The 26,083-nt window shown below is 40.9% G+C and overlaps 1 long non-coding RNA gene and 1 other non-coding gene across 2 annotated transcripts in view; one reads left to right on the top strand and one right to left on the bottom strand.

Moving 5' to 3' along the window:
• LOC136012349 (uncharacterized) overlaps positions 1 to 26,083 on the bottom strand; it is a 70,455-nt gene that overhangs the window by 30,686 nt on the left and 13,686 nt on the right. The window contains exon 2 of the long non-coding RNA XR_010611682.1: positions 12,217 to 12,460. This is a non-coding gene — a long non-coding RNA (uncharacterized LOC136012349). The remainder of the gene's footprint in view (positions 1 to 12,216; positions 12,461 to 26,083) is intronic.
• Positions 20,371 to 20,498, top strand: LOC136012431 (U6atac minor spliceosomal RNA). The gene has a single exon (XR_010611730.1). It is a non-coding gene; the product is annotated as a U6atac minor spliceosomal RNA (small nuclear RNA).

Below are 26,083 nucleotides of genomic sequence, written 5' to 3'. Positions count from 1 at the left end.
AGCTACTACTAGAAGGAAAAAAGCCAAAAGAATAACTGCTTCCCAATGTCTGATCAGCACTACTGACTGGGGAGACCTTGCTACCAGAAAACTAGAGGTCTGCCTGGCTGCTTTAGCAGAGAAAAAGCAAACTGTACCTCAGAGGAAAGGTTCGTATGAGATTATACTGGCAATGGCCCCAGTGGAGAAAGAGTCTACCTGGCAGAAACAGTGCTTAGACAGTAAACTGTGATTTACAGACTGCTTGCTTAGGAATTACTGCTAAAATTTAGCACTGCAAGGGGAAAGGTAGCCTGCTGCTATGCTACTGTGGTCCCGTGTACTGTCTAATTTTGCCCATTTTAGCACAGCACACTGTCTAAAAAAGACTACATTACACAGAACTTACTTCCATCAAAAACTTCTTTGGCTGGCTAGAGAATGGCCCTCCTATGTTAGCTCTAAAGCAAGTGTCTATAACATGCTTAAGAATGTTGCTGAACAAATGCTTAAGAAAGAACTTCTATTACTCTTATTACCTTTATTATTAGGGCATGGAATTTACACATAAAATGGAAAATCAGTACGCACAGCACTGACATGGGTACTCATTAAAGAAATGGGCCTAAGCTGGTATCTTCCTTCATGCTCAGGTTTCTAAAGCCATTTCACAGTCCACAAATCACTGCTGGTATTTTGGCACTTCAGTGATCAGACTAAGAACAGACGACAGGACAGAAGAGGGGCAGGAAAAAAGATCAGGACTATTTATGGACAGGAAAGCATTTAATATTAATCAACAACATTGTTTTCCCTTTTCCCACTTGGTACAAAATAAAATGTTTGTTGAAATAACTCTTTTTGGCATGCCTTCTTTCTTTAGGGCACTAACACATTAGTTTCCCTTCAAAAAGCTGGATTTCTAATTGGAAGCCTTCCTCATGTTCTCTAACAGTAACCAAGAAAACAAGTAGCAGTCCCGGCCATAATCTCAGGGAACTAGGTTATAGAAAGTGATGACAACTTGCTGGAATAGAAGCTTTCAGCAAAAGGCAACATGCAAAATCATTCAGACTTCAGCAGCCAAACAAATGCATTTAACCCTGTCTGAGAAATTTGTACACTAGATACACGTTAATGGACTGATGCCTGGAACAGAACCCAAATACACTCCTTCTGCTTGAACCATAAAATAAATTACAAACAAACATTTCAAAGCAATAATAACATAGTAAGTCATAAAAGGCAAAGAATGTAATCATTCCATTCACAGTGGGGAGCACTGAACTAAAGCACTTTGGGATACTGCTTAGAAAGAACAATGCTGTTTCTTCTGAAGATGTTTTCTTGCATTGCTTAGAGTGTTAGTTTAATGAGGAATATACTTGTAGGAAACCACGTTAGTACTTAAACTCTTAATTTTTAAATACCTGGTTCTAGTTCAGGAAGAAGACAATCTATAAAGACAACCGAATGCCAGTGCTTAACTATAATTCTTAATAACATTTTTATAGGAGCTAACTTTGCATTTACTTTAAGATGAAAACAGTCAAGCCAGTACTGACAAACAGTGAATCCTGTAGCACAAGACACCCAAACTTTGAATACTTGTAATAATTTCTTGTTACTTATCTGTGCCACCTGATGCTTTGGGAAGAATTCAAGTAGCCAACTCCTACACCATTCCTTCTCTTCACTACTCTCTACCAAAGCTTTCTGAAAACCATTTTCCCATTTTTAACAAGTCACTGGTACCAAGAAAGTCAGTATTCCACAAGAAAGTTGGACTAAAGTTTAATTTATCGTTTCTTGATAGGGTTTGCTTATCAGGATTCCCATTTCAGCAACTTCTGCAGTTTATGGCGGCACACACAGTTCTGTATTGTAATAAACCACTCTTCACGGGTTTTAGGGGATATGGAGTTAAAGATTAGCCAGTAAATATTTTTACTGGTACTAGACATCTTTCAGTGCCACAAGACTGACAATTTGGCATAATCTTTTTTCTCCTGTCTGCCTGATTTTCATGGAGATTTTTAATTCACAGGGGAGTCACTTTTCATTAAATTAAGGGATAAACAGGAAAATTGGCTATTTTCATAGTGGTTTTTGTGTGTAGCACTTAGCATGCTTTAACCCATTCTGGCACTTGCTGAACCGAATTCCTCATCTACTGTGCTGCAGGCTAAACTGACCTGTCATTGGTCACAGAAACAAATACTGATTGATGCAGTAGTTTGGCTTTTTCATCAAGCTTTCACCAAGCCATACACAAGTGTGAACCTTCACCCAGTTCCCATGGGCAGTCTCACTGAAATAAAGGGAAGCAGGGCTGGTTTGAGACATAAGGGAACATATCTCAACAGTAAGTGATAGAATTTTTATAGTTTTATTTTATTTCTGATTGCTCAACAATCAGCCTGGAAAATGTTAAAGGCTTTTTCTAGTTACATAGATTTTAGTATGTTCTCTAGAATAGAAGAAGCCCCAGGCGAGCGGAACTGAAAGGAATTAAATAATGAATTGAAACACCTTTTAAAAGCTCCTTTATCAATGCAAGTGTTGATTCAGTTACTCCCACTAACCTATACAAATATGGACTATAGTCTATGATTCTATATATGGGTTAATATATTTTCTAAAACTTTTCTTCAGAACATGATACACTTACTTTTGAAAGTGACTCAGGAACTATACTTGAAGACAACACTGAAGTACTTTCTCCAGAGGATTCTCTTGACATCATGAACCTCCAGTTACTTGAACTCCTGCTCCTCTTGTGGAGCTCATGGCTCCAATTATTTATGACCCTCTACGCTTTTGAGTGGGACTCTACCAAAGGTGCTCTAATCTTTGCCTTTCTGTTCTTTCATACAGAACCTACAGACCACACATCTATCTTCCTAAATTTCCAGGCTTCCCCTTTAATCTCCCCCCGAGTTGTCCTCTTTCTTTTTATATATTCCCAAATGGATTTCTTTTAAGTAGTTCAGCCTCTTAAAGTTATACATGAGACCAAGCAAAAGGAATTACATTTACTTCCCTGAGTCAGTAATGCCTCATTTCCTGGGTATTGTTTAAAAACTCCTCTGCTTTAAGGATACACACATTAAAAGATTCTTAGAGGGATTTTTTGTGTAATATTTTGGGTTGAGTTGTTGCAGTATGAAGTTGTGGGAGAGCCTTCTGTGGTTTCTGAAGAAGCAGAAGGGTTTGGTAGGTATGGCTTATCTGTAATTCAGCTCCCTTGAGTTAACTGATTTGGATTCTCATAACGGATTTGGAAAGGCATGAAAATGAAGCTTTTAAAGCATCAGACATATTTTAATACTTACTGCTTTTCAGAAGAAATGCAGAGGTTTTAATTTTAAAGGTTATTTACCATAAATTTGTATCCGTAATTCTGGTGTAGAGAAGCATTACAATGGGGATACAGGAATGACCCACTGGTCTCTAAATCTAAAAGAAAATACATCAAAATACCATTTACCTTATGGAAGATACTGGATTACTACTAAATATAGCCATGGCTGAAGAATAAATAAGGGGAAAATAGTATTTTTAAAAAATATTTTTCTTATGGCTGATATTTTAGTCTATATTTTAGCTGTACTTCTATATGTTTGCCAAAAACTATTGATTTACTCAAATTCAATATAGTTAAACAGCTACAAGGAACAGAGTAGGCTACTCAACACACTACAGCCTTGAAGTTTTTTTTAACATTGAATAAGGATAACTTGTGATATTTACTGTGTTATTGGAGTATACATTAAGAGTGGTCTTTGTGGACTACAATAATCCTTTTTCTATTAACTATGTACCTTTGAAGTTCACTCTGGCATTTCTCATGCACCTGACAATATAGGGTCAGGCAAGGAGGAATCAACTTCATTAAAGAGTTATGAGAACTGCACAAATTGACCTTCAAAGCAGGGACAGGACAGTTATTCAATTCTTACAGCATTTGAGTTTCACATAGCTAATTTAAAGGAATACAGTTTTTCAGCATCAGTATGGCCTATACAAAAACATTTCTAGATGCTCTTATAACAAACATACCCTCTAGAACAGTCGAAGCTTCTTTCAATATGCCACTACCCTTCCGCCCTATCTGTTGCAAAAATCACTTTGCTCCTGCTTTTATGTCTCAACCCTCAAAAGCAGTAGTAAGCCTTGCAGCTCAAACATTAAGACCTTAATGTAGCTGCAATTAGAGTGCTGATGCTTTAACTGACAGGTCTATTACACAGCTGCAAAGGAGAGAAAACCAAAACCAGCATTTTAAGTTTCCAGGTGACACAGTAGGGTTTTCTCAATTATATAATAGACACTTGGAATTAACTTGCTTTGACCTTTGCACTGCAGAGCTATTATCTTCCTTAAAAAAAAAAAAAACTCAGCCAGACTTTAGAGCTGAAGTTTTTTAGCTACTTTTTTTCCTTCCCTAGTTTTTTTGTTTTGTTTTTTTTTGTTGTTGTTGTTGTTGTTTTGGTTTTTTGTCGGGTTTTTTGTTGTGTTTTTTTTTGTTAATCTGCTCAACCTGAATTGTTTTTACACTTGGGTTGAGCTATTTTCAAGACCGAGCTGGTTCTAAGTTTCTCTGGTATTAAATACTTAACTACTCTTCCCCAAGGCAGCCATAGAGCTTCTTTGTCTTTGAGCAGGCAGTTCTAACCAAAGGGAATCTTCCCCTTCTCATAAAAGCAAATGCATGCCTTTCGCACAGACCCTGCAGGAGGGAATTAAACTACACAGCCCCAGCAGCAGAGAACTGACATGTTGCTTCCTACGTGACAAAGCTTGCATAGAGGTCAGTGGAAATCTGTAAATCATCTCAAGAGCAAGGGTAAGCTGCTGTTCCTATTCAAGGGTCTCTTGGGTGGCTGACCTCCACCACTGTGGCTGCCAAGAGGGTAACAGAGAGGAAGAACAGAGAAGCTAGATCAGCCTAAAGAAACTTTGGCCAAGGAAGTGGAAATAGGAGCCACAAATTTCACAGGAACTTTCCCAAGCTTATAGCTAGAGGTCCCACACTGTGCTCGTTTTGCGTTCCAGAAAGTTTCTGTTCTGAATCAAACAATATCACTTTGCTTCATACAAGCATCTCATTAAATTTTCCAAAAGCCAGAAATTCCACTTCTCCATTTGGCATTGCTCTGACATTTCAGGGTCAACTTCACTTGCTGGAATCTGGTCTGACAGCAATAAGAGTTTTGCTATTTTAAATGCAGCAAGCTTCAAATATTTAATCCAGCTGAAAATATGCATGTAGGACAGATATCTTAACATCCAATTGAATAGTCAGTAGTCTGTAACCTGCAGGACTAGACACTTCACTACCAAAAAGTGGGAAGATTCACAGTTCCCCAGCAAGAAGTACTACACTGTGCTCAACCTGAAAAGAACTGAGAAGCTGTACTTTTTAGAAGTCATCTAACACAGCTCCTTCACAAAGGCAAGTGCCATCACTAAGATTTCTAGTTCTTAAGTTACGTTGCTTTCTGTAAGCCTAGCACAGATGAACTTAAATGTTCATCTTGTATAACCTAAGCCCATCCTACTGAAGTAGGGTAAGTTACACCATCTCACGATCTAACCTACATCACCAATAGCATTTCAGATGCAAAAGCAAACATGACCTCAAGAAGCATCCTAAAAAGTCTGTACACATATTTCACTTGAGGAACCTCACATAAGCCTAACTCAAGATGTTTTTCAGTTTGTTCTTAGCTAACTTAACCCAAATGACTAGCAAACCCCTTATACTGGACACAGTCACTGGGAGCTTGCATTAAACTACTGCCTTTTAAGTATAGTTCCTTGAAAGATTAAGTTTTCTTTGTGGGGTTACATCCTTTGAATTTAATACCTTGGTTAAAGTCTTCTCACGAAAGACCAGATCCCTTGACAGACATGTCTCAGTACATCCCACTTCAAAACTGTATCGGGTTCTACTGACTAGTGGAAAAAGCAGGAGAAAGAATAGAACAGACTTTTCAGCTGAAGAAGGTAAGTGTGAGCCTCCTGAATGATGTGAGAGCAAATAGGCTGGGAATGTAGTAAATCTGCTGTTGTTCAGCTAGGAGTTGAAGACTTACAATTGTGACTAAAAATAAACACTGTTTCCTGAGTCTGCTTTTTTAAATTCTAATTCACTAAGAAGATAGTTCGAAGAATGGAAGAAACTGGAAAATTAATACATCTCACAACAGTAGGTTTAAATAGGAAACATATTCACTCTTCTCCCTTTTCTCAAGCACAGGTAGACAGCAAATGTAGTTGCTTCATTGCATAGAATTACTGGGAACACTCCCCTACTAAGGATTCTCTATTTGTTACAAAAAAAAAAAAATAAATAAATAATATATCTTTCTTGACACTTAGTTGCCCAGGACAGATAGATGCAAGTATTTGCTTATTATGTTGGAATTGGTACATAAAGCATAATTTTCAATACTTCCAGGCAAACAGTATCCCATTTTAAGAATAAAGGATTTATGTGTACATAAACAGGCTGTTTGCTCAATGCCACCACCTTTTTTTTCTGCTTGGTAGTCCACTTCTTTGCAAGTAGATGAGCTCGGGTGATCTCCCTGTCTTTTGGGAATTGTGCTATGTAGTGAAGCGGCAACCAGCCATTCCATATGGTTTTCATCCCCTTCAGTCTAAAGGACCTTCTCTGGCCTATTGTGTGAACATTTGAAAGAACTGCAATAGAAACATGAAATGGTTTCAGATTTAAAGGGACCTTAAAACTCAACCAGTTCCAACCCCCTGTCATGGGCAGGGACACCTTCCACTAGAGCAGTGTAAGGGAAGGGGAAGAATTTGTTAAGAGCCATACAGACCACTATTTTTATTTTAACAATCCATATTGATTTCTTTTAGGTTCCACATAAGACAGTTATGATTATCCCATGACTTGTTTTTGGTCTGATCAGAAGAGCTCCTTGCCAGCCCTCCTGGTTCTCACTCTGTTTGGGTGGCCTCTATAGTCAAGTTCTGCTAACCCATGCATTCATAATAAATATTTAGGCTTTTCCTAGCTGCTTTATAGACAACTTTTCTTCAGTTAGTACAATCCTATAATACTTCTGAAAAATGTTTAACTGTGCCATTTTGCACATTACACATCAACTCAGCTTTCCCTGTTTCCTGATTATTCAGTAGTGTGCTTTATGTATAACAGTTATGGAGGCAACTTCACCGTCAGACATACCACAAACCAGGACTTGTGGCTACTTAATACCACAATGACCAGACATTACAAAAATCCCAAAACAGCCTGCAGCTCTTCCCCACATTTTCCATTACTTAACCAGATTATGTCCTGCATTCCCTGAGGCTAGACTGAACAAAGGTGAAAATACATGCTTGTCTGCATTTGCCACACTGTAAACCTTTAATCTCAGTAGCAGTGCTGAAGAAGCAGTAGCCCTGAAGCAACTCAGTATTACACAAGCAGCATGATATTCCTTCTGTATAAAAGAACTCTTCTGCAAGGCACAGACAATGGTAATAGATAATATGACTCAAATGCAAATTAGATTTTAGTACATTGCCTGATTCTAAGCAATGATGTATACCAAGATCTTAAATGGACAGAATATACATGCTTAGTTTATTTTCCAAATGCCACTTCATCCTGATTTTTTCCATCCTTAGAAGCCTGTTAAAGACACCAAGAGATGTATATTGGTGAAGACTGCTCTATGTAAGCTGCTCCCCAGTTGTCCTGATTTTTGGCTGTCTCCAGTTCAATAAGGCACCCCAACCTGTATCTAAAATGTGATTCTGATATCATCCCATCTGGATGACAAGATCAAGTATATCCTGGCAAAGTTTTTCAGTGATACCAAACTGAGTAGGGAGTGGACACTTTGGAAGGGAGAGCCACCCTGAAGGAAGTCCTGGATAGGCTGAAGAATAGGCTAAGAAGGTTCAACAGGGTTGAACATGATCAAGGTCAACAAGGACAAGTGTAAAGTCTTGCACTTGGGAAAAACTAATCCACGAGTGCAGGACAGGCTGAGATCTACACAGCTGGGGAGCAGCTCTGTGGAAAGCAACCTAGGGGTCCTGTTGAACAACTAGCTCAATATCAGTGAAAAACAAGCTGCAGCAGCAAAGAAAACCAACAGGATGCTGGGCTGCATCTGCAAGGACATCACCAGCAAAGATAAAGAAATCATTATGCCACTCTACCTGGTGCTTGTCAAGCCACACCTGTAATAAAGTTGGCCCCCATGCCACAAAAAAGATGTGGATAGGGTGGAGAGGGACCAGAAAAGGGCCACAATGATGATCAAAAGACTGCAAAGCCCACCATATGAGGAAAGGCTGAGAGAACTGGGTTTCTTCAGCCTGAAGGAAAGAAGGCTTAGGGGAGACCTAATCGCAATGTTCCAGTATTGAAAGGGTGGCTCGAAAGGAGACAAAGACTCCCTTTTTACAAGGAGTCACATGGAAAAGTCAAAGGGTGATAGGCACAGGTTACTCCTGAGGAGATTCTGAATGGACACAAGAGGAAAAATTTCCACAATGAGAACAACTGGCCATTGGAATATTCTCCCCAGGGAAGTGGTGGATTCCCCAACATTGGACACTTTGAAGATTCAGCTGGACAGGATGCTGTGCAGTTTTGTCTTTGATTCTTCAGGCACCTTCCAATCTGGTATTCTGTGTTTCTATGAAAGATGATGTTCCACCTTTCTATGAGTAGTATCTTGAATAAGCTTTCTAAAACATTTTTTGGGCTGTCAGCAGCCTTATACCTGTCATCCAGTGGCTCTACTGCTGTCAGTAGAGGAAGTGCATTGTTTAAACCAACTTCTTAAATCCCATGATCCATCTTTTATTCCAAAGTAGACTCAGAAAATTCAGTTAAGAACTGACTTCACAAAAGAACGCTGAAGACACTCTAACATGCTCTCTATTACCATGAATGAATCCAGTGTTGAAGGTTTTCAACTTCAATAGAAACTGTAGCCTTTCAATTCCAGTGAAGTTGATGGGAAATAGAAGCCCTGTGCAATGAATTGGACATGTCATAACCAAGCCCATATGTTCTGCTGGTAATACTTCAAAATCTAGGGTGAGCATGAGGCAAGTTTTTATTTATAGAAAGTCAATGCATTACCTAAGCAAGGCTTTTTCCCAGCTATATTCTTTGTGATTGTGTAGCAGGCTACCTTTAAGTGAAGGTTTAAGCATCAAAAAAGCCAATCAACTGTGAGAAAGTAAAGCCCTAATTTCCAGGCTGTTAAGGTAACATTCTAAAAATACCTATTTCCTTCGAAGTACTAGTAATAAGAAGATTTCCATGACCTTGTTCTTGTCAGCATGCTATTTAGAAATAAAATACTGATTTGCAAAGTGCCAGATAAACACAGCTGTGCACATGTGCTCACTTGATTGCAGGCTGCATGCACAGCTTTGTTTACATGGGCCAAATCAGCTTGCAATTGCACTTGGAATAGTGCCTCTCAAATCAGCAGTTTTGCAGGGTCTTTTGGCTAAAAACTGTACTGCAGACACATTTAGCATACTTAAGATGACCCTATGCAAGGCTACCTGTTGCATAACTGAGATTTGATGCCAGTTGGGGTCCGTTTATCATTAGGTTTCTGGCCCAGAAAGGTTCCCTTTCCCTATAGTGTCCAATACCAGGGTTTCCTTTCCTTTCTCCAGTATTCATCTTCTCAGAAAGGAAAAAGCTCAGCAGTCAAAGAATTATCTTACTAAGTTTACATACAGCTTCATATCCTACCTGAACTTCAAACTGTTTTAACAGGCTAAGTTTCATACACTTGTGCAGAAGAAACTCAGGGAAGATTAAGAATGTAGACAAAAAGCTAAATAAGCATGCTATATGCTTTAGAGCCAAAAAGTAATCAGAAAGCACAAGTGTTCAGTCTCTCTGCCTCATGCCAGCCGAGATCTGCACTAGTAGCAAGCTGCTTTTTCATTATTTAAAACATAGCCAGAATCTTTATGACAGCTAAGCTTTTCGTATGTAAAAAGTTTTCCCAGAGGGGCTGAATTCCATGGAAGAACACAAGAAATAATTGTGGGACACAATGCTACTTTACCAGGTATTTTTCTAGACTAGCCCTCTCTCTGTGGAAACCCCCTGGCAGCTCCCCAAAAAACGTAACTGAGTATGTCAGTTTGCTAAAACTGGTCCTTGTGTTTTTCTGTACCTGCCAAACTCCCAGATGCCACCAGGAAAGAAGAAAGGCCTTTCCTGGTACCATGTTTATAATCAAGCTGACAGAAGTCACAACATGCAGCAGCCCTGTGTTCTCTACATTTGAAGCCTTACAACAGGGATTTCAGTTAGTGCTGTTTGATTATCTCTTGTCAATCTCTTTGAAATCAACACAAATCAACAGGGATGTTCTAAATTTGGGAAGTGCTTCTTGCTATTCTGAAGTAACCTTTGGTTAAAAATGCACATTGCTCTGCTGCCTGAGTATAGTAAGTATAGTATAGTAAGACTTAAGCATAGTAAGACTTAAGTATAGTAAGACTTAAGCTTCAGTTTTAAATTTCTCCCTGCAGAGCTAGGATTTAACAGTTCCTAAGGAAAGATGAGTACTAAGGAAGTACATTCTTAATGGTGTGAAGGTACTCCTGTTCTTCCAGAAAGTGCAGTAGCAGCAGATATAGCCTAATGATAACAAAAGATTATCTTAGCCTGCCATTTAGAGGCAGTTTGACTCTAGAAGTCATAAATTAACAGGCTGAGAAGGCAATATTAGATGTATTTCCATGTAGAATTTAGAATCAGACATGTGATAGTTTTATATGTTTTAAGGTCAACATGAGCCAATAAATCTACCAATCTGCTGAAGCACAGATCATTAAGATTCTTACACCCATTCCTGCGTTCAGTGGAGGAATTCAGTACATTGAGCCAGTCATCAGTAGACTACCAAGTTTCCACCACAAGGAGAGAAAAAGGGAGGCCAAGGTTGGACAGTGTCCCAGGCAGTGTCTAAATAAGAATGTCCATATCTCTCCAGCAAGTTAGCTCTCCTTACATTTTTATAGGAGAGATCCTCCTACTTTAGTCTTGGGAAAAACTCCTTCCTGAGTGCAAGTTGAATTCAAGCCTTTGTCTTAAAAGAATCACAGAGACAAATCAAGAAGGCATGTAAGGAAGACTAATGTTATGATGCATTTTACTATGTGTAGGTCTTATAGTGTTTACCCATCTTCAAGATTGTTTCCAAGACAATGTACTTCAGCCCTTTAAGTAGAGGAAACCTTGGCTCCCTCATTCAGATGATTATCTAGCATTGCTGTATTATTTGCATAAATAGCTATCTTCTAGTTCTGTTTTACTCTGGGACCACAACAATTGTTCACAAGGGTTTGGAATTAAATGAAAACAGGTTTTACACAAGAATAAAATTGTACAAGACAATTGAATTTATCAGTCGGCAAGGAAAGAATTTACTAGTTGAACCATGATGTTCAAATGCTTCTTTTGAAGGTCTTTAAAGGTTAGGAACTCAGTTTCCAATCTGCTTGATAACTCTGGCAAAGTTATTAGGCTGACACAGATAAAAAATTTTGCTCCCCCAACTGCTGTTCCTACCTGCCTGTCAGCAAGTCTGCATTCAAAAACATATACACAAAACCAATTGCGTCCATAGAAAAGGGCGAGACCACAGCCTTTCTTAATACTGAATCTTAATTTTACATCATGCCTGCATTTGATAGTTTCTGTAAGATTACGCTCCTCACTGAACCATCTTCAGGAAGTTAGCACAAAAAGCTTGTATGTGCCATCAAAAGAGAAACAGATCCTTCAAGGTGTTTCAAATGAAAATATAGTAAATGAAGTTTTTTATATCCCTCCCCAAATTTCTACTTCCGAAAATTGTTTAACAACAGTTGTATCTATAATATGCAGGGCAGCTTGAGAGACTCTTTGATGTTTAGGAAAAAAGGTCTTCGCATAGAAGAAACTCCTACAAAGCTGGGCACCTGATCTCGGTAGATGAAGAAATGTATTGGCTTTATCTTCAAATTCCAGAGACATGAAGAACCCGAAAATGTAGTTTGATTGCTTCGTTTGGGGTTGGTTTTTTTTTCACTCCTAAAGAAAAGGTTATACAAAGGATTTCTTCCTGCAGTGGCCTACACAAGTGACTACCAAGAGCAGCTTCTTTCTTTGCTGTGGGTTTGTGGAAAACTGGCAGGGCCAAATGAGGCTTACTTTACCTGGTTAGCTTCCAGCTGTTTGGATACATTACTTTCCTAGTACTTCTCTTCCATGCACGCAACCAAAAGGCCTTTAAAGGTATCCAGAAACCGCCACTTGAATAAATAGGTCTCAGAGCCAGGGGGTGAGTACTCTGAAGGCAGGAGCAGTTTAATCAGCTCAAGCACAGGCACAGAATGAAGTTTGGCTGCTGTCCCTTTCACAGCTGCATGACCTTTCCTGCTCAGCCCTTCATCACAGAGCCTGGGAATGGAGAGAAACGTTATATTTGAGCAGAACACAATAGAACATTGTTACAGCTCCCATGAGGCAACAACATTTCAGAATATGCTATACCCACAGTCTGGGCAGACACTAATGCTGGCCAGTTGATTTGTTAGCATGCATTCTCAATTTAAGAGATTTTAGGTTAATAATTAGCAAAAATACAGATTTTGCAATTATGTGGCTGTCCTGGGTTCGACAGGCTTTAAACCACAACAGGGGCAGATCTCTCACTTTCCAACAGTCAGTCAGTGAGAGTTCAAACGAAAAATATTTATTTCTACCCAGGCTATTCATTAAACTGCAGAATTAAGTGAGGGCTGAAGTTACTAATAAAATAGCGAGTTTCCAAGATCTTTATTCAACCTGAGGCATAGAAGTTTAAGCCCCTCAGTTACTACTTCAGGAACTGTAAAATCATATATCAATTAAATAACAAACAGGTTCAGAACTCCCTCTCAGCTTGCAGTGCACAAAGGAAGCTGTGTTTGTGGCAGCTAGAAAAGCTATCATTTCTAGATTATTTGGAGCAAAAGCAGAAACCTATTGGTTTGGACAGAGGATCTCTGCCACATACTCTGATGAGATGTACACAGCGGATTACTGCAAGGTGACTCAGTAACCATCTAATTCAGAAATACTTTAATTATGCAGCAGTAATTACTGTAATATGCTAGTCCACTGGTTTTCCAAGTAGACAGGGTTTCAAATAAACAAGGCAACTCTGTTGCCTTCCTTCACGCTTCTCCTTCACAACATTTCAACCCTCTCAAGTTCATTACTCTGTCTCTAGAGGAAAGAGGGTGTAAGTATTGCTCACAGCATGTTCTAGAACAATCTAGCACACCAAAGTCAGCCATAAAGAGAATAAATTCTATAATTGATGTTACAAACCAAGACAAGAAGTACAAAGTAAAACAGACATGGCTGATTTGCTTTTATAGCAAGGTCAACTCTGGCTTTTAGACTGAACATATTCAGAAATCTGTTTCTACAAGAATGTTTAATAGTGCTATTTCTTTCTCACCAAGTTACTGTAAATACTGCACACTGGATTTGGAAACTTGAAATAACATGAACTCTAAAGTTCATTCACTGGACAAGGATCCATAACGAAGTTGCAAAAGCAGAGCCCCAGAGCCAAATATGTGGCTCCTGTGCCATGTAATTCAAATTGATAAAATTCTACTGGTCACTACTGGGATTGTAGCCTATTTAGTATAGTAGCCAGATTTTTAATGTTAAGTACTTTCAGATAAGAATCCTCCCAGACTGCCACGGAGTCCAATTTTATTAAAGCATTAATAAGGGACATTTCAGAAGATAGTCTGATTCAACTTGATTTATCTATAATTAGATTTTCCAAGCTGATCACACTATAGTTGAATTTACACTTTACAACCCTGTCATCACCAGAAATGAAGGGTCTTGATTTTTGCACTACTATATAAATCACTATCACCCAAAACCACACTCGGTACTTCACGCCATAATGTAAGACTATCCTAGGCAGCTGTACTCTTGCTGCACAATAATCTCATGCTACTCCAGTCAAACTTCTGTTGCCCATTTCTGGATATGAGTAAATTCATAATTCATTATTTTGTAAACTGCTGATCAAAATCTGGTTCACAGATCCCAAGTCAATATTCCATAAATGTCTGGCCAAACGCCTTTAATGTTTCCTTGTAGTTGGTTCTTAAACTGTTGATACACACTGGTACAATTCAGGCTGAATTGGAATATCAGGATCAGGAAAGAAATACCTGCTTTACTTGCTTAGCATGATCGAGGAACTGCATAATTCCTGGAAAAGTAGTTGCTGACTTCAAAGCTAGGGGGTGGTTCAGCTATGTAGCTCCTATTAACTTTGTGTCCCTTTGGGAAGATATTAAATCTCCATCCAGGACTTTGGCAGATAGTGGAGCAATATTGTTTCAAGATTAATTTATAAGTGGAATGCTGTGGAGTTTACTTTTGTAGCCCTTTTCTCTAACTGCTTCCAAACTTAGCCACTGTATACTTAGTTAAGGGTATGACAAAAAGTATGCAGCATGTAAAAAGATCAAATGGTTGCAGGTCTTCAGGTAGATCAGAGAAAAGCTGATATAGACTTGAAATTCCTTTTGCATCTAGACAATAAGCAGCCATCAAGAACTGACTCTACCCTCTTAATAATGAAAATTTCAGGAAATGCAGTGAGAGCGATCTGTGACAACGATTTGTACCCCGTTTAAGTAGGTTAAGGGCAAACAATAAATCTCCTTATAAATTCACACAAACTAATTCTCCTGTACCTCTACAGCTTGATCCATGCTGCAGTAGAGCTTAATCTGAGCCCAAAGGGAGAGAGCAGGCAACAACTCAGATACCCTACTGCTAAGAAACAGCTCTAAAACAATGTAAACTGGCAGACTAAAGCTTTTTAAAGGCATTACTGCTGCAAGTGATGTAGGCAGCATCCCTTTATGCCTTAATTTTCTGTGATTATCTTTTTCTGTGCTTCAGACAACTGGTGCACAGCTCAAAGCAGCCTGAGATCAGTGACATAAGGGCCACTGCAGATGAGCTCTGTTGCTCATCTCATCCAAGATCATCATCTTATCTGAGATGCTCTCTCACAGGCATCAGAAAAGGCCTGGAAAGTCATCTTCGTGTCTTTTAGCTATATACTTACTGAGTAGAGACAGCACTGCTTCATTTTCAAAATGGCTATATGATTGCCAGGGTGCAGCTTGCTGGAAGACATGGAAATGCTCAACTAGGGCTCTGACAGTACACAACCAGCATGCACTCCGAACCTCATGGGACAGACTGACTCTCATGTAAGCCTTCTCTGAATGGTATAACACACTTTCTTAACAGAAGATGAAGCTGAAAAACCCAGTAATGGCTATTTATTCAGTCATTTCAAGATATCCAATGTCCATTGCTTTTTTGATAGTCAAACTTACACTGAAAAAAAATTACAAAAAAATATTATGATTTGAGGGATGGAATGAAACATTTGTTTAAGTTTGTCAAGAGTCAATAACTGGTAATATAAATGACATCCAAAGCACATAGAAATTGCTCAGCCATGTTTGTTTTGAAGCTCAGTCAGCTAAACAGACAGTGAATTACATCAAAACTTGGTGTATTTCTGTTCCAAGGCCCTGAACAAATAAAGACCTCTGCTAACACATTTCTTTACTAACCTCTCAATTTCACAGGTCTCCACTTAGGTATCCCATTGCAAAAATGAAATCTCAACTGTCTTAAAATCCATTTCCTTTAAGGGAATGATACTGAGTCACAGCTGTAACACTAGATTCAATTAATCAGCATTTGCTGCCAGGACAAATGTCAAGACAGTTGATACTTAGATTTTCAGCTGTCTGTCCTCCAAGACTATTCAGTAGATAATAAACTTAATTACTTAAAATGCAATTATTCTCTAGAAGAAATGCACAAAATGAATCTGTACGTTGTGACTTACTTTACCCCTTGTTTTGTTACTGCTTGTAAGGATGAAGTATCATTGCAATAGTTGCACAGTGTGCACCTAGCATTTAAAAATATACCTATTCCTGTTAAGAAAATAACCAAGTACACTATGACAACTGTGCATCTGTTTTATTTAGCTTAAATATTTATTTAGACTTAATATTTTGCAAATGTGTATGCAAATCATTACATTTTGCTTCAGTGCTGTAAGGTCAGCTTGGACATCAAAACTGACCATATCACTAAAGAAGTACTAGAATAATTCATTTTAGCATCCCTCAGGAGTTAACAGGTACACAGATGCCAATAACACTATTCCCTAAATATAGCTTTCGCATCCTAAGCATAGTAGTTTAACAACCTAATTCAGGAGGCTATTTCAGACATGTTTTCAAGCATCCCCATTAACACTTCCCAAGTGTTAATGAATATTCCCAGCACTCAGCTGGGCACATCTATAACTGCTTCCCTGAAAAGAGGTCTACTCAGACAACTAGGGCAAAGCCAGCCAAGAAAAAAAGTCTTCAAAGGAAGTGCCATGTTTAACTCAGTATTTTAGGATTGATACTAAAACAAGGCTAAGTGTTGACACTTCACTATTGCTGCTAAAGGGCAAGTGGAAATCAGTTGTGAATATGCAGTTGTGAACATGACACTAACAGGTAAATTATGATAAATCTAAATCCTGATAGCACAAGGTCATAGTTAAAACTGGGGCTGTACTATTCAATACTGCCTACTCATGTGATAAGACAGCCTCTACTACATAATTTACACTTATTTCCTGCCTCAAAATAAAGGACAGAACCCATCTTACATTATCATTTCAAACTAAGGTAAACAGGACAGAGGACTGAAACAGCTGTTCTATGCAAGAAAAAGCAGGTCTTCAGATTTCGAGCATGATACAGCTGTAGAATGGGGTGGAGGAGAAGTGTCGTGATTTAAGCCCAGCCAGTAACTCAGAACCATGCAGGGGCTCACTCACTCACTCACAGTGCCCCGTCCCCACCCCGGGCTCCCAGAAGTATGGGGAGGAGAATAGAAAGAATGCAACTCCCACAGGTTGAGATAAGAAGAGCCCAGTAACTAAGGTATAACACAAATCACTACTGCTACCACCAATAATAATAATGATAAGGGAAATAACAAGGGGAGAGAACACAACTGCTCACTACCTGCCGACCGATACCCAGCCTGACCCGAGCAGTGATCTAACACTCCCAGGTAATTGCCCCCAGTTTATATACTGGGCATGACGTGCTGTGGTATGGAATACCTCTTAGGTTAGTTTGGGTCAGGTGTCCTCTCTCTGCTTCCTCCAGTCTTCTCCTCCTCCCTGGCAGAACATGAGACTCAGAAAGTCCTTGGTCAGAGTAAAAATTAATGAGCAGCAACTAAAAACATCGGTGTTATCAGCGCTGTTCCCAGGCCGAAAGTCAAAACCACAGCACTGCACCAGCTACTAAGAAGGAGAAAAATGACTGCTACTGCTGAACCCAGGACAAGGACTTATTTTTGAGCACTTCAAGTGACATGTCCATTTTGTTTTATTTGTTATAAAGCTAGTCTGAGGCTAGACACACTCAGAAGCCTCATCAGAGAGTTCAATGTCTGATCTGCATGCACCATATGGACCACTTTTTGACATTAAGCTTGCACAGATAAGCAAATGCTTCATTTCAAGTTGGAACATTTTCAGGATTCTTTTGCCTTAACAAATCTTTTATTAAGGTAAAGCCAAATTCCAGCAGCACTTGCTGCTTCATCTTGCTTTCAAAACTCCATTCTCATTTTTCCTGTTCTTACCCCTTCTCCTAACTTTGCATAATGTTAGGTGAAAGAGGGCTGGTGGAGAGAACTAATCTGTAAGTGTCTAGTTAAGGTATTTTAAGGTCCTGTTCGGCTAAATACCACAGTGAAGCTTGATCAGAACTTGACATCTAAGTAAATTCAGAATTTACATCTGCTCAATATCCATGTTAATCACTAGAATTCACCCCAGAATCCAACCCACAAAAAGGCCTCCTCTCCTCTCAATTGAAAAGAGCAGCCTAGGAAAACAGAACAAGTAAGTTTGTGCAGGTAACTTCCATTAATTTTGGTTTTATAATTAAAGCTTTCTGGGAGACTTACGTATTATATACAGTTAAAAATAAATAAGAGCCTCCTGATATCATCTAGATATATGAAATATTCTAAACTGCTTCTACAGGCATCAAAAATAATCTCCAGTATCTCCAATGTTTAATAGTATCTTCAGAATTTAACTTGCACACAAGAACAGTCAGCAAATGAAAGGGTTTTGAGTAAATGACACACACCTAACTTGCCAGAATTAAAATCAAAGAAGCTCCTTTGCTATGAAGTTCTGCTATCAGATGGAGGAGTTTGCCTCTGCTTTTAAATTATTCTACCCCAGGAATGAAGTAGTGAAAAAAAAAAAGTCTCTCTAGTAAATAGCGTTGTTCATATTTTAGTCATAATCATAAATCCCTTCACAGAAAAACACTTCTGTAGTTCTCTTTATAGTTTCACTGCAAGGTAACATTTTAGCTCCCAAATAATACTTTAATCCAGTAACATCCATTTCTATTAAAGCAGTACTTAAATAAGTAGCAGTTCTCTCATTTATACCAATATAAATTACCAACTTCAGTAATCTTACATTACTAGATTGGCCAAGCTTTGCTTGGCCAATTCATTAGTTTTGTACCTTCTGGAATCATCTACACTTGTTTCAAAAGTGAATAGCATATTGTCCTATTAAAATCTCCACATTTTCTCTCCAATATCTTTTTACACATTTATATTCAGAAAGCTATGGAAGTATCAACTACGCGACACAAAATCCCAGGGGATAAGCCATCCTACTGATATATATTAAGCAGTATTTTGGCATGGCTGAATAGCTCATTGCCATTGCTGGATTCTTATCTGACTGACATTTCAAAACACATAGCTACCAGCCAGGTGCTAGGATACTGCATCATTTTAAATTAATAAATGGATTAAGAAGTGGTCCAAAGAAACATCCACATCATGCATGTATTTTAAGCTTCAACTCAGAGGACTCGTCATTAATCTTTCTACAATACCCAGTGCAGTATAAAAGAATTCTCAACAGATCAAAGTTTTTCTTGGATAATACTTAAATATGTAGCCCCCAACACTAGCCACCTTATCTGATTCCTCTAAATATGCTGAATACCCAGCAAATCACAGTGATTACACAGTGAAAAAGACACGGGTGCCAAAAGATTTTTAACTCTTTTTACCACTTACTTTCCCACCCTGGTATTATAACCAGAGATTTCATTCTTATTCTTAGAAACAAATCATCTGACCATATATACCTTCTCATTTAATCCTCTGTGAAAGTTCTAGGTCAAAACTTAGGTAAATACTCACCCAGTAGAAAACTAAGTTGCAATTTAATGCTATCTTGTCTGCATGACCAATCTCATACTGGAAACAAGATATGAAGACCCTCAAAATCACTAAAGTAAATTCTACCTACTGCTGTATGTGATGAGACAACACTGAATAGTAATAGCAATAGCTGTTCCCTTATTTCCTCCTGGGAAACTTTGCACAGGTCAGATTTCTGTAACAACTTTCACTGCAGATATGCTGTGTTATTTTCTGTACTTTAACATCATGCTGTCCATGTTTTTTTGTTTTTTAAGGGTTTTTTGTTGTTGTTGTTTGTGGGCTTTTGGGTTTTTTTGTTTGTTTTTTTTTTTTTTTTTTTACAATATGCACAGTAATCTTCATGTTTATTTCAGCTTTGCAATAAAATTATAAACATAGAGGCTACCAAATCCTGTAGGGTACAACTGTTAAACCTTTTAACACCATTTATGTATCAGACTTTTTTAGTTATACCCTTTAGTCTTCAAAAGCTCCCATCTCCCTAGAAACCACAATATCTAGTGTCAACCTTAAAAAGCATGATAACTTCTTATCTTCCCAAACATTCAGTACCAGACACAGTACTACTGCCTGTGGTTCAGCATCACCGTCTTACAGGAACTGCTTTTCTAATTCAACCTTCAGGCATAAGGTAATTTTTTGGGCTCATTATCATTGATTTTAGGTGCTTAAAGGAAAAATTACTCATGACTCCGATTCCCAGGTGCGTAAGGAAGAGGAAATAATTATGCTAGTAACAACAGTCTTGGCCAGTCCACTGCAACACCACCAGAAATGTGAACCAGTGTGCAAAGAGATAACTTTATGCATAAATATTTAAGGTGGTAGCTGCATCCCACTGTCCTTCAGTTTTTTCACTTTAACCAGTTAATCTGACTTAGGCAGTGACATACATATACTGATGCAACCTGTCTCATTACTACCACAACAACTTATCCCTGCTAAAGCTCTGTCATAGTAACTTTTTCGTGTTGTATGAAAGGAGAGAAGGTTAGCACTCCCCTTGATAAGGATGGAAGAGGCCCTTGTGGCCTATACAACACGCATACGGTTAAGGCACTGCCACCTACTTCGTGGCATCTAACCATGTTTTTTGAGGAGGCTCGGTGTCAGATTCAAACCGGCCATCAAGGGCCACTCTCGATCAGTTGCTGAGGTGAGTAGCTTGCGAGAGGACGCCTGCAACACCGGAGCGGAGAGGGGAGAGATCAGCGTCCAGGAGCCTCACCTCAGAGCGACAAGAGCCACTGAGGAGGGAGCCTCAAGTCCTCAACAGGACTTGCCCAGGACTCGGAAGCTCAGCTCCCGCGAGGGGCTGACTCACAGGGGGCGGAGCCAAGAGGAGTGGCACCAGCTGGGAGTGGCTAAAAAACCTTCCCAGGGAGCGCGGCGAACAGAGCCGGCAAACAGAGAGCGTCGAGGCAGAGGGTCGAGGCAGTTTGCGCGGCAGTTCGCGCGGGCAGGCGAGCGGGCAGGCGAGCGGGCAGGGAAGCGTTCCATCCGCCTCATCGAGAGGACTCGCCTGGAGTACAGGAGGGGGAAGGAGTGCTGAGAGACGTAGACAGATTGATTGACCAGATAGATCATGGTTACAACACGATCGAAAGCTGTAGTGAGTACTAATGTGGGTATCCAGACTGAGCCTTCCTGCAGACATGCAGCTGTGCAGGTCTCTGGCTGCAGCGAATGCCTGAGCCTGGCACTTGTATTGGAGGGAGCCAGTGACACTGCTTGTGTTCGCTGTGAGCAAATAAATGACCTGCTCAGGCAGGTGGCTGAACTGAGGGAGGAGGTAGAAAGGTTGAGAGCCATTAGAGAGTGTGAAAGTGAAATAGATTGGTGGAACCACACCCTAAGGCAAGGGCAGAGGGAAGTGGTTCAACAAGATATGGATCCCCTTCCCTCCTACCATCAGACAGAAGGAGAGAGCTTAATGGACAAGGATGGATGGAGGGAGGTTCCTCCTCGGAGAGGTAAGCGAAAACCCTCACAATCCCTTCCTCCCTCCCAGTTGCCCTTGAATAACAGGTATGAGGTCTTGGAAATTCAGGGCCAGGTGAATGGAGATGGTGAGGCAAATCTATCTAGTGAGTCACCCAGGGCTAGTCACTCACCCACATGCCTCAGAACTTCCCCAACCAAGAAGAAAAGAAGAGTAATTGTGGTGGGTGACTCCCTTCTGAGGGGAACAGAAGGGCCCATTTGTCGACCGGATCCACCCCACAGGGAGGTCTGCTGCCTGCCTGGGGCTCGGATTAGAGATGTTAAAAAGAAGCTCTCTGAACTGGTGCAGCCGTCTGACTACTACCCACTGCTGGTTTTTCAGGTTGGCAGTGACGAAATTATTACGAGGAACGTAAGGGCAATGAAGAGAGACTACAGGGCCCTGGGACGGCTGGTTAAAGGGTCTGGAGCGCAAGTGGTGTTTGCCTCCATACCTGTTGCAAGCGAGGGTGAAGGGATATATAAGAAGACTCTGCAGGTTAATGTATGGCTACGTGACTGGTGCCAAAGGCAGGGGTTTGGGTTTTTCAGTCACGGGTTGCTGTATGGGACACCTGGTTTGCTGGTGACAGGCGGGATACACCAGTCCCAGAGAAAAAAAAGGGTTTTGGGGCAGGAGTTAGCAGGGCTTATTGACAGGGCTTTAAACTAGTTAGGAAGGGGGGAGGGGATTTAACTGGGCCTGTTGGGGACAAGCCCAAGAGGAACATGCTAGGGATTGAAGGGTGGCGGGCTAAGGAGGACTATCAATCTCTTGTTTCACTTGTGGGAAAGGATAGCTCTTTAGACCCTGTCCCGCAGGGGAAAAAGAGTACTAGGACTGGCTCCCTGAAATGCCTGTACACCAATGCACGCAGCATGGGGAATAAACAGGAGGAGTTAGAAGTCTGTGTGCGGGCTAAAGGTTATGATCTAGTGGCGATTACAGAGACATGGTGGGACAGTTCACATGACTGGAATGTGGTCATGGATGGCTATGTCCTTTTTAGGAAAGATAGGTCAGCGAAGCGAGGTGGTGGAGTTGCTCTTTACGTGAGAGAGCAACTAGAATGTATTGAGTTCTGTCCGGGGTCGGATGAGGAGCAAGTGGAATGTCTGTGGGTACGAATCAAGGGGCTGACTGGCACGGGTGATACAGTTGTGGGGGTCTATTACAGACCTCCTGATCAGCACGAAGGAGTTGATGAGGCTTTCTACAGGCAACTGGAAGTAGCCTCGCGATTACATGCCTTAGTCGTCGTGGGGGACTTTAATTACCCCGATATTTGCTGGAAGACTCACACAGCCAGTCATTCACAGTCTAGGAGGTTCCTCGAGTGCATTGATGATAATTTCTTAATGCAAATGGTGGACGTACCAACTAGGGGAGCAGCGCTGCTAGATTTAGTACTCGCCAACAAGGAGGGTTTGGTCGAAGTGGTGACGGTCAATGGCAGCCTTGGCTGCAGTGACCATGAGATGGTGGAGTTTAGGATCCTGTGTGGGAGGAATAGAATACCTAGCAAAGCCACAGTTCTGGATTTCCGAAGGGCCAACTTTGGCCTCTTCAGTCAACTGCTAAGGGAAGTCTCATGGGAAAGTGTACTAGGCGGTAAAGGGGCTCAAGATAGTTGGTTAGCATTCAAGGACCGCTTCTTCCAAGCTCAGGATCGGAGCGTCCCAATGAGTAGGAAGTCAAGTAAGGGATCTAGGAGACCGGCGTGGTTAAACAAGGAGCTGCTGGGCAAACTCAAGTGGAAAAGGAGAATCTATGGATTATGGAAGGAGGGGCTGGCCGCTTGGGAGGAATATAGGACAGTTGTTAGAGGATGTAGGGAGGCAATTAGGACAGCTAAGGCCTCCTTGGAACTCAATCTTGCTAGTCGGGTTAAAGACAATAGAAAGGGCTTCTTCAAATACATAGCAAATAAAACTAAAACAAGAGGCAATATAGGCCCACTGCTGAACGAAGTGGGTACCCTGGAGACAGAGGATATAAAGAAGGCAGAGGTGCTGAATGCCTTCTTTGCCTCTGTCTTTACTCCTGCAGACTCTCCCCGAGGGCCCCGGATTTCTATAGCCCCAGAAGGAGTCAGGACAAAGGAGGAGTTTGCTTTGGTAGATGAGGATTGGGTTAGGGATCAGCTATGCAAACTGGACATCTGTAAATCGATGGGTCTGGATGGAATGCACCCACGGGTGCTGAGGGAGCTGGCGGAGGTCATTGCTAGGCCACTTTCCATCATCTTTGGTAAGTCGTGGGAAACGGGCGAGGTGCCTGAGGATTGGCGGATGGCAAAGGTCACACCAATCTATAAGAAGGGCAAGAAGGAGGACCCGGGTAATTATAGACCGGTCAGCCTTACCTCCATCCCTGGAAAGATGATGGAACAACTTATTCTTGACTCCATCACTAGGCATATCAAGGATGAGGGGGTCATTAAGAACAGCCAACATGGTTTTATGAGGGGGAAGTCATGTATGACCAACCTTATAGCCTTCTATGAGGAAGTGACTAGGTGGAGGGATGATGGTAGAGCGGTAGATGTAGTTTTTCTTGATTTCAGTAAGGCATTTGATACTGTCTCCCACAGCATCCTCATAGATAAGCTGAGGAAGTGTGGGCTTGACGATCAAGTAGTGAGGTGGATCGAGAACTGGTTGAAAGGAAGAAGGCAGAGAGTTGTGGTCAATGGCGCAGAATCTAGCTGGAGGTCTGTGACTAGTGGAGTTCCTCAGGGGTCGGTGCTGGGACCGGTGCTGTTTAATATTTTCATCAATGACCTGGATGAGGGAACTGAGTGCACCCTCAGCAAGTTTGCTGATGACACAAAACTGGGAGGAGTGGCTGACACACCAGAGGACTGTGCTGCCATTCAGCGAGACCTGGACAGGCTGGAGAGTTGGGCGGGGAGAAACTGGATGAAATTTAACAAGGGCAAGTGTAGAGTCTTGCATCTGGGGAAGAACAACCCCATGTACCAGTACAGGTTGGGGGGTGACCTGCTGGAAAATAGTGAAGGGGAAAGGGACCTGGGGGTCCTGGTGGATAGGAGGATGACCATGAGCCAGCAATGTGCTCTTGTGGCCAAGAAGGCAAATGGCATCTTAGGGTGCATTAGAAAGGGAGTGGTTAGTAGGTCAAGAGAGGTTCTCCTCCCCCTCTACTCAGCCTTGGTGAGGCCGCATCTGGAATATTGCGTCCAGTTCTGGGCCCCTCTGTTCAAGAAGGACAGGGAATTGCTTGAAGGAGTCCAGCGCAGAGCCACAAAGATGATTAAGGGAGTGGAACATCTCCCTTATGAGGAGAGGCTGAGGGAGCTGGGTCTCTTTAGCTTGCAAAAGAGGAGACTGAGGGGTGACCTCATCAATGTTTACAAATATGTGAAGGGTAGGTGTCAGGATGATGGAGCTAGGCTTTTTTCAGTGATATCCAGTGATAGGACAAGGGGCAATGGGTGTAAACTGGAGCATAGGAAGTTCCACGTTAACATCAGGAAGAACTTCTTTACTGTAAGAGTGACAGAGCACTGGAACAGGCTGCCCAGGGGGGTTGTGGAGTCTCCTACACTGGAGATATTCAAGGCCCGCCTGGACAAGTTCCTGTGTGATGTACTGTAGGTTACCCTGCTCTTGCAGAGGGGTTGGACTAGATGATCTTTTTAGGTCCCTTCCAACCCTTGGGATTCTGTGATTCTGTGATTCCACTTTAGAAATCAACAATGCACATTTCCTTATCTTGTAATGAATGGAGTATATTGTGATTCACAGTCACAATGAAAATGCTGAGAAGATTTTAACCTGATCATTGCATCCAACTAGGCTACATTCATAACAAAACTAAAAAAGAGTTGAAAAAACACTTAGTCAGCTGCTCCCAGTGACAACAGCTGGTAACAACCCACTAGCATTTCTCTGGAAAGGAAGTAAAACCTAGGACATCATCACAGACAGTTTTCACCATCTGGTACTTCCCTCACATTGGCAGGAATATTTAGGTCTATATTTGAGGTAGTTTTGTAGCCCCCTTGAGCAGCTACAGAGAGAACCAAGTTCCAGAAGTCAGAACAGATCTGTCATGTTTTGGATCCACAGCTTGTTCCCTCAAGTCTGCATGAGCAGTTCCATAACTTAGACTCTACTCCATTAGCTCTTACTCTTTGTTCACCTTCTGTTTTCCTATCACCTGCATTTCCCACCTTTCCTCTGCAACACATTACAGGATTGACAAGTTTAGCCTCAGAAAAAACAAAAAAGCAAACCCCAGACTCAACCATATGCTCACGTACAGAAAACTCAGTTCAAACAGTTACATTTTGGCAAAGATCTTATCTTTAATTGTTCACAATAGGAAGTCTCAGCAGTAATAAGCAGCCTCAAGAATAGTAAGTACATCAGTAGTGCTGTGCATACACACGCATCTATTTTCATACTGTGCACAGACTTCCTGCACAATAGACTAATTTCAGTTTTCCCATGCTTCACAGCTTGGTTTTGATCAGTTACAGAAGTGAATAAAATACCTCTGTTGAATATTTGTCTGCTAGCTTATTTCATTTCAGTGGTTAAGGGGAATAGCATGTGTTTTCCTAGACAATGCTTTCAATCAAATTGCTTCTCAGTTGGTCTGACATCATCCAGAGTTAAGGTGTTTATAAAGAATAATGCATTAGGAAAGGTTATTTTTCACAGATACAA

This window comes from Lathamus discolor, chromosome 3 (genome assembly GCF_037157495.1).
Source record: "Lathamus discolor isolate bLatDis1 chromosome 3, bLatDis1.hap1, whole genome shotgun sequence".
Taxonomy (NCBI): Eukaryota; Metazoa; Chordata; class Aves; order Psittaciformes; family Psittacidae; genus Lathamus; species Lathamus discolor.
Note: the sequence above shows the minus strand (reverse complement) of the source record. Positions and strands in the feature narration are given on the sequence as shown.